The sequence below is a fragment of the Mus pahari genome, chromosome X (genome assembly GCF_900095145.1).
Source record: "Mus pahari chromosome X, PAHARI_EIJ_v1.1, whole genome shotgun sequence".
Taxonomy (NCBI): Eukaryota; Metazoa; Chordata; class Mammalia; order Rodentia; family Muridae; genus Mus; species Mus pahari.
Window position 1 is genome coordinate 90,389,983 of NC_034613.1, and position 9,067 is coordinate 90,399,049.

Consider the following 9,067-nt stretch of genomic DNA (forward strand, 5'->3'; position numbering starts at 1 on the left):
TTCTAGGGTATAGTTTCAGTCCTTGTGTTGGAGTTTTCTATCAATTATCCTTTGTAGGGATGGATTTGTGGAAAGATATTGTGTAAATTTGATTTTGTCATGGAATATCTTGGTTTCTCCATCTATGATAATTGAGAGTTTTGCTGGATATACTAACCCGGACTGGCATTTGTGTTCTCTAAGGGTCTGGATGACATCTGTCCAGGATCTTCTGGCTTTCATAGTCTCTGGTGAGAAGTCTGGTGTAATTCTGATTGGTCTGCCTTTATATGTTACTTGACCTTTTTCCCTTACTGCTTTTAATATTCTTATTTGTTTTGTGCATTTGGTGTTTTGACTATTAATATGATGGTAGGAATTTCTTTTCTGGTCTGATCTATTTGGAGTATTGTAGACTTCTTGTATGTTTATGGGCATCTCTTTCTCAAGTTAAAGAAGTATTTTTCTGTAATTTTGTTGAAGATATTTACTGGCCCTTTAAGTTGGGAAGCTTCACTCTCTTCTATACCAGTTATCCTTAGGTTGGTCTTCTCATTGTGTCCTGGATTTCCTGGGTGATTTGGGTTAGGAGCTTTATGCATTTTGCATTTCCTTTAATTGTCCTGTCAATGTTTTCTATGGTATCTTCTGCACTTGAGATTCTCTCTTCTATCTTTTGTTGGTGATGCTTGCGCCTATGACTCCTGATCTCTTTCCTAGGTTTTCTAGGTTGTCTCCCTTGGTGATTTCTTTATTGTTTCTATTTCCATTTTTAGATCCTGGATGGCTTTGTTCAATTACTTCACCTGTTTGGTTGTGTTTTCCTGTAATTCTTTAAGGGATTTTTGTGTTTCCTCTTTAAGGGATTCTATCTGTTCTCCTGTGGTCTCCTGCATTCCTTTAAGGGAGTTATTTATGTCCTTCTTAAAGTCCTCCATCATCATCATTAGATGTGATTTTAAATCAAAGTCTTGCTTTTCTGGTGTATTGGTGTATCTAGGGCTAGCTGTGGTGGGAAAACTGGGTTCTGATGATTCCAAGAGGCCTTGGTTTCTATTGCTTATGTTCTTGCCCTTGCCTCTCACCATCTGGTTTTCTCTGGTGTTAGGTGGTCTTGCTGACTCTGACTGTGGCTTGTCACTCCTGCGAGCCTGTATGTCAGTACTCCTGGGAGACCAGTTCTCTCAGGGAGGAATTTGGGTATTGTGGTCTTTGGCACAGGGTCAGCTCCAGGGTACAGACAGAAACCAGAAGGATCCTGTCCCTGGCTGTTTCTTGGTTCCCGTGTCCTAATGACTCTGGGCAAGTCCCTCTTGGGGCAGGAATTTGAGCAGCAGTGGTGGTCTTACCTGTGCTCTCAGGTGTGTCAGCTCTCCTGGGAGACCAGCTCTCTCTCTGCAGGATTTGGGTATGGAGAGCTTAGCACAGGGTCAGCTCTGGGCACAGATGGAAACTGGAAGCTCATTTTTTTCTATCTTTTATTACTTTTTTGAAAATTAACTTTTTTTGAAAATTTAGTTCTCTCTCTCTCTCTCTCTCTCTCTCTCTCTCTCTCTCTCTCTCTCTCTCTCCCTTCCTCCCTCTGAGAAAAAGTCTGACTCTGGAGCCCAGGCTGTCCTTATATAGCCTAATCTGACCAAGCCATCACACCTGGCTGTTTGACTTTTCATGCCTAAACTGGTACTTATTTCTCACATATCTCTCTTTTGTTCTGTGAACCAATGTTTAATCCACCAGGCATGTTGCTGCTATTGTAATTACTTTGTCACAATTAGCAAACACGTTTTGTACCAGAAGATGTTGGGTCTTTCTACTAAGATTATATGGATGCTTGTCATGCTTAGAAATAATTTGTTCTCTCTTTTCCTTTTGATGCACCACTCAAGATCCTCTTGTTCATGGGCAACTGCTTCTCAGACTGGTGCATTTTAAGAATAAGCAATATTTAGAGTCTCTCTTCTTCTAAACCATCCCTGATGCCAAGATCTGCATGTTTGAATTTGGACAGAAGGCACAAGTGTTTGAATTCTTACTTTGTGTCCACATGGTGTCAGATAAATATGAGCAACTCTTCTCTGAAGGCCTGGAAGGCCACCTGTACTTATACCAACAAGTGGACAGTAAAGCGTTGTGACAAGGGTGCCTTTCATAGCCAAATGAGGCTCTACCTTTTCTTTGTCATCCGCATCAACAAGATGTCCTGTACTGGGGCTGGCAGGCTTCATATACCTAGGCTTGGGCCTCAGGGAAGCTCCAGGGCACAGTGGCTAAATTATCATGTCCATCTGCATCAAACTGCAGAATAAGGAACATGTGGTTGAGACTGTGTAGTACCAAGCTCAAGTTCCAGGATCCAGAAGATCTACATCTCAAAGAAGCGAGTCTTCACTAAATTTAAATGCAGATGAATTTGAAGACTTAGTAGCTGAGAAGCAGATCATTTCTGTTGGCTTTGAGGTCAAATATATTCACCTTCCAGGTCCCCTGGACAGGTGGGAGGATCTGTACTCCTAGGGATTTCCACAGTGCTCTCTTTACAACAAAAATCATGTTCAGTAGTAAATCTTACATCCAGTCAAAACCAAAAGAAATAATTTATTCTGTATAAGCCATAAAGACCTCATCTCACCTTTCTTGTCTCAAGGTAGTCATTGCCCATGGGAATTTGAACCCAGCAATAAGACCTTTTACTTAGTCCCATCATTAACACATTGTCTCTGTCTTTTTAAGGATTTATTGTATTTTTAATTATGCACACATGTGCTTTTTTGTGGGGGTATGTGCACATGAGTGTGTAGGCCCATGGAGTCCAGAAGAAGGCTTCAGATCCTCTGGAGCTGGCAAGAGTCAGATGTGAGCTGTCCAGTGTTGGTGCTGGGAACTGAACTTGGGTCTCTTTCAAGAACAGTCCATGCTCTTATTCATGGAGCCATCTCTTTCATCCCCAACTTTGTTTTTAATAACTTTGCATCTTCAGAAACAAGGGTGATTTGTATTTATACACAGAACACTTTGTCGTCGTCACAGGCAGTGACTACATTCATAACAGCTAACCACCTTTCTAAGTGATGATCAAAGGTTGACAGCTCAGCTATCAGTCTATTCCTTGTATATTGCATAGTTTGATAACCAGACAGGGAATAATTCCTGGAAGTTTATTCCCAATTGATAACCTTTGTACTAGGCATAACCAGGAAAAAAAGTGTTGGAGGTGCCAAGGATAAAGCTTAGTGCCTCATAACATGGTGGGTTAGTGATCTACCAAGTTAGAACCCTACCTCTATAACCTGTATTTTTAAGAATAAAAACACACTGGTTTATTTCTAGGGCTCCATTATAGCTGTTATGGCTTGAATTGAAAATGTCCTTTATAAGGTCAATTTAAAAATGAATTTATTTTTAAAATTTTCATGCACGTAAGTGCTATATGTTGAGAATATATACCCACCCAGGCCTCTTATCTCTTTGCCCACCCATCCACCTGTTAGACATTTCCATTTCTATTTTCCTACCATAAACATGCTTATACATGCTTGTGTTTTGAAACTTGTCCCCCAGGTGGTGGTGCTCCTTTGAGTGGACACTGAAGCTTTAGGAGTGGGGGTGGGGTGGGTCTAGCTAGTGGTAATAGATTTCTAGGGGCAGGCCTTTCAAGATTATGTATAGGTTAGCTCCTAGTTGCCACTGATTTCTGCTTTTCTGATCTGTTGTGATGTGAGGGACATCTACAACATACTCCCATAGCCACAGATTCTGCCATATCTTCTTTATTACAATGAATGGCTGGGGACTGAGTCCAGGGCCTTGCCACATAGTGGGCTACTGATCTAGTCCCGAGCTGCAGCTTCAGCCTTACGGTTGGCTATAACCTACATAGCCTCACCTTAGGAAGGAACATCAGCCGGGCGTGGTGGCGCATGCCTTTAATCCCAGCACTTGGGAGGCAGAGGCAGGCGGATTTCTGAGTTTGAGGACAGCCTGGTCTACAAAGTGAGTTCCAGGACAGCCAGGGCTATACAGAGAAACCCTGTCTCGAACAAACAAACAAACAAACAAACAAACAAACAAACAAACAAAAGGAAGCAACATCAATTCGTTGACTGCTGATTCTCAGTAGTAACAGCCTGAGTCTAGCAAGAGGTTTCCATTCAGTCAGTACTCACCTATATAGAGTTGCACAGACCCAGATTCACTGGGTTATCAGTTTTGGTTAATTCAAACTTTGCAGAACAGAGTGAAATTATAACTTTTCCCATTAAGTCCTTATAAATTCTGGCATAAAAGTTTAATGGTGTAGGTACAGTAGTTCCTCCTGCATTCCAGAGGGATCAATTGTAAGGTTGCCATGAACTCCTGAAAACTAGGATAATACCAACCCACAAATTCAATTCCTTTTTTTAAATCTTAGTCAAGCACTTGTCATACTGTGCTCATAGTTTTTGTAGTTTCAGGTGTGACAGCAAATCTAACACAAATTTCCTTTTCCTTCTTTGCAGTTTCATGGATCGAGACTCATTCTTACTACAGATCTTAGCAGTTTCTAAATACTTCCTTGTTGTTGTTTCCTTAAGTCCAGAACTTTCACCTCTTCACTTAAAGTGCTTTCTTATTTTTCTTTGGCATATCCAAAATGAAGTATCACTGCTTTAGAAAGTGTGGACTAAGTAAAATAAGGGTTAATCAAAACCGAACACTGTGATACTGAAGTCTGATCCAATCATGAGAATACCTACTAAGTGACTAAGTGGGTGGGCAGTGTGTGCAGCATGGAAACACTGAACAAAGCAAGGACTCACATCTTGAGAAGGCAGAGCAAAATAGCATGAGTTTTTCTCAATATTCATAGCTGTAAATCTCAATTCTTCTTTTTCTTTGTATCTATGTCTATGGTGCTAAGAATTGAACACAGTGTCCTGTGTATTCTAGGCGAACTATTTACTGCTGGCCCATAGTCCAGAACAAAGAAAAAGGTTAGTCTATGGACTCTCAATTTTACTTCATTACACTATATATATCTATCATTACGCTCATTTTGATTCCTGAGGATCTGTAGGCAATCCTGGTATCAGAAAATGAGTTCTCTTACTTCCCTATTCTTTCTCTTCATTGTTTGACTATTTGGAGTTCCTTGTAATTGGTTATGAATCTGAGGACTAAAATAAGGCATTGGGATTTTGATAAAGATTACAATGAAACCATAGGTCACTTTGAGTAATAGTGACATCTTACTATGAAGTTTTCTAATCTATGACCATGGAATGTCTTTTCATTTACATATCTTCTTTATATTAATGCTTTGTGATTTCCAGGCTATAGGCTTTTGTCTCCTTGCTTAAGTTTATTTCTAAATCTTGAAATCTTTTTATGGTATTATAAACGAATTTTTTTTCTTAATTTTCTTTTGAGCTTGTTCATTGCTAGAGTGTAAAAATGCCAGTATCATGTGTGTTGATCTTATATTCTGAAACTTTGCTGAATTCATTTACTAGTTTTAATTTTTAGTGTATATTCGTTAGGATTTTTCCATATATAAGGTCATGTTATCAACACACAGGGACCATTTTCTCTTCCTTTCCAGTTTGGATGGTTCTTCTTTCTCCAAGTGTCTGGAACTCCATGCCTATGTTGAATAAAAGTGTGAAAGCAATATTATTTATTGTAATTGTCTTAGGGAAAATAATTTTGTATGACCATTGGGTATAATTATAAAATTTACCTCTTTGTTTCAATTAACATTTATCTTTATTTTTTAAAAAAGTTAATTTTTGCTAGGTTGTGGTGACACACACCTTTAATCCTAGCACGCGGGAGGCAGAGGCAGGTAAATCTCTGAGTTTGAAGCCAGCCTAGTCTACAGTGTGAGCTCCAGGACAGCCAGGGCTACACAGAGAAACCTGGTCTCTAAAAAACAAAACAAAAAAACCATCTTTTTACATGTATGAGCTTTACCTACATGTATGTATGTGTACTATGTGTATTTCTGGTGTCCAGGGAGTTCAGAAGAGGGTATCAGATCTCCTGGGCTGCCTTGTGGGTGCTGAGAAGTAAACCCAATTCCTCCACAAGAGTAGCAAGTGCTTTTAACACAGAGCTATATCTCTAGTCCCTAAACATTTAAAACATATATTTGGCCCATGGCTTATTTATTTTTTATTTTCAAAATACTTTTATCTTTAAGTCTCTATGTAGTTTATATAATTATATATATAAAGTGTATCCTTATATACTTTTATGGACCTTAATGTAAATATCTCTGTTTTCCAATGGTTTTAGAACATCTGTGAACGAGTACTTAGACCTTTAAAGGGTTGTGAACCACAGCTTGAGAATCACTGCCTTATGGGACCGTTTTCTAATAGTGCAGTTTGGTTACTTCAATTATTTTTATTATTGTTTTAGTTACTTTCTTACTAGTTAACATTTATATTTCTTAACTAATAATAAATTCATGATCAGTTGTAAATATCAAAAATTGAAAGTAAATTTACAATATCTAAGCTACCAAACACCGTAGCTCAACAACACAGTACACTGTAGAGTGTAGTTCGTTCACTTTCATGATCATGTGGTTAACGGCAGCTGTGGCTCATTGCCACTGCCCAACATAGCAAGGGGATATTATATTCCATATTGCTATCCTAGGAAAAGATAAAAATTGAAGATTTGGTTTCCATTGAATGTATTCCACTTTCTCATCATTGTTAATTCAAAAATTGTAAGTCAAGTCATCAGAAGTTGGGAATCATCCATATATTTCCACTTGCCAGAATCTACTTTATATCCCACTTGATAAAGAAAAAAAAACCCAAAGTGTTTTTCCTGCTCACACACTCCCCACAACACTTCTGATATCAGATATGTGGGATTTCTCCTCACACAGCAAGCAACCAATTTTCCAGAGTGTGAGTGCCAGCTGAGTGTCTGATTTGATTCAATTCTGACCTGTTGTACCTGAAAATAGCATTTGATCCCACAGGTCAAGTGTTTCGTTCTCCACCACTGACCACCATTACCACTTTGTAATGCCAGTTGCAGTCTCCAGACTGTCTTACCCATTTCTGACCAAACAGCTTGAAATTGAGAACTCCTAAGTTCACCTCCTTAGGCTTGATTAAGTTGCCACATAGCTCAGCACTCAGATAAATGCTTATTTCCTGTTTTATTATAAAGTCAAAGATGCAGATAACAGCCAGATGGAAGAGATGCATGGAGCCATGTATTTATGAACTGTACAAATTCTGTGACCTTTTTTTTCCTTCTAGGCCCTCTTGCTTCAGGAAACGTACTTGTTCAGCAATCATAAAGTGCCCGGAATCCTGCCTGTGTGAGGATATATAAAGGCTTCAGTACATAGGAATGGTTCATTATATCACCTCAACCTTTAGCCATTCTCCTCTCCCAAGAGAGTTAATTGAGGGAGAGAAGGATTGAAATTTTCACTATTCTAATAATGAGGTTGATTTCCTAAGCAATCAGCTCCCATCATAAGGGAATCCCAGGATCCCTCAGCCATCAGTCATCTTATTAACATACAAAAGGTCACAACTTAAGAGACGTTAAGGGCTTTAGGAGTATTGTGCCAGGAGCCAGGATGAGAGGCCACATTGTATTTTTTATTAAATCATAGTACCACAAATCTATACCAACTTAATTTCAACATCATATAGGAATGCTGCTCCTTCGTTAGCAGCTCCAGCTTCCCTTTTCCATCTTGGCACTGGTGTTGTGTCTCTCTATATTAAACACTAACATATTGTTTGCAATATTTTTTGAGACATGGTCTTTTTATCTTGGCTGTCCTGGAATTCACTATGTAGGCCAGGGTGACATTGAACTCACAGAGACCATCCCATCTCGGCTTCTCAATGCTGGGATTAAAGGTGTGAGCTATCACACATACCCTGCAACCATTCTTAATATAATGTTCTGTTTTCACTATTAGTATGATTTTTAGTGGTGTTGAAGACTTCAGTATGTTAATAAAGTATTTTGTGCAGGCAGCTCAGTTTTATAAATTTCTGAATAAGGAAAGAACAAATATGAATTTGCAGAACGTGTTAGGTTTTCATTGCTGTGATGAAGTGCCTGAGGAAATTAAACAGAACAAAGACTGATTTCAGCTCAAGGTTTCAGGGTCATCTGACCTCATTGTTTTTTGGCCTGATATGAAGCAGAACATCATGACAGGAAGTGGAGTGGCACAAAGCTACTTACCTGCCAGAATCGGGGAAAGACTATGAAGAGGAGAGGAGGAACGGAAGAGGAAGAGGAGGAAGAGAATGATGAGAGGAGAGGAGATAGGGAGAAGGGTCAGAGGGAGAGAGGAAGTGTGGGGGGAGAGAGAGATCCTTTAAAGGTATAACCTCAAAAGCCTAATTTCCTCCATAACGCACTCAAAAGGTTATACCACTTATCCATAGTGCATCTGCTCAAAACCAAGCCTACAACACCTGTAAGGGATATTCAAGATTCTACCATATGAATTAATGTTGGTCCCTCCCATCTTGCCATATTGTGTCTCCCTCTGGTGCCCCCTCCCTTCAATGTGATGCCAAATATCATGAAATCCTCACCAGAGCTGAAATGTTGGCAAAATTGTGCCCTTGAAGCTCTAATACCATGAGTGAAATAAACTTCTTTTTATTAAATATCCAACTTCAAGTATGAATTAGACAAATGTGTCTTCTCAAGTTTTATGGCTTTATATTTATGATCTTTGATGCGTTTTGAGTTAGTTTTGTATAAGGTATAATGTACATGTCTGAAATCATTCTTGTGTATGTAGATATTCCTTCTCATGGACTGATTTCACATCCTTCTCTAAAGTCAACATGCTTCTTTGGGGACCTGCCTTACTATTGAATTGTCCATATAGTCTATGAACCAGTACTGTACTATTTGATTTCTATCGTTTGTTAGTAAGGTTTACTGTGGAAAACTGTAAATCTTTCACAGATTGGAAACCATAATATACAAGTAAAAGACCAATAAGACAAAAAATGCCTAAACAAAACAATATGAGACAAAAGTCTATAGAAATATCAGTGAGTTCATTTTGTGTTAGCTATCTGCTGCTAGCCATGGAGCC